The sequence below is a fragment of the Cyphomyrmex costatus genome, unplaced genomic scaffold, assembly GCF_001594065.2.
Source record: "Cyphomyrmex costatus isolate MS0001 unplaced genomic scaffold, Ccosl1.0 scaffold18, whole genome shotgun sequence".
Classification (NCBI taxonomy): domain Eukaryota; kingdom Metazoa; phylum Arthropoda; class Insecta; order Hymenoptera; family Formicidae; genus Cyphomyrmex; species Cyphomyrmex costatus.
Genome location: NW_017275824.1, coordinates 1,534,184 through 1,534,799, shown reverse-complemented (window position 1 = coordinate 1,534,799; position 616 = coordinate 1,534,184). Strand labels below are relative to the sequence as shown.

General features: G+C 35.4%; 1 non-coding gene across 1 annotated transcript; it reads left to right on the top strand.

The window, feature by feature from the left end:
• Positions 1 to 542: 542 nt before the first annotated feature.
• Positions 543 to 616, top strand: TRNAT-AGU (transfer RNA threonine (anticodon AGU)). Its single transcript has one exon. It is a non-coding gene; the product is annotated as a tRNA-Thr (tRNA).

Sequence of the window (616 nt, the reverse complement as noted above, 5' to 3'; positions counted from 1 at the left end):
ATCGCATCATCTTCTTTTCGCTGGTGTGTTGCAAGTTTTAACGCCCCTGAAAATATGGGTCACGCACACAGAGGGAGGATCGTTTTTAAGTATCCATAAATTTTTGCCGATGTAGTATATATAGGCTACTCACGTCGTGACGGGAATGTTCTTGCGGAAAGAATTATGACTCCCGCGTTTTCCAAAACACGCGTGTGTTTTGTATAACGCAATAAACGGATGATGATTATTGTTGTCAATAAATTATATATTTTTATATGGTGAAATTTCTTTCATTATCGCAATATTTAACTCTAGATATTAAATCGATCGAGTTTATTCTTTATAAATTTCTTAATTTCAAATCGTAACTTATCGATTTTTTTTTCTCTACTTTTTATTCTCTACTCCCACCAATCGAAAAGTAATAAAAAATTGTTTATTAGAAAATGAAAAATTTATAGCACACGTGCCCTATACATTTTTATTATTAAGTGAATATCAGGACACAGTTTTTATATTAAGTACCTTATGTGGTTCTATTACAGACCTGCACTCAAGCAGGCGCCGTGGCTTAGTTGGTTAAAGCGCCTGTCTAGTAAACAGGAGATCGAGGGTTCGAATCCCTCCGGGGCCT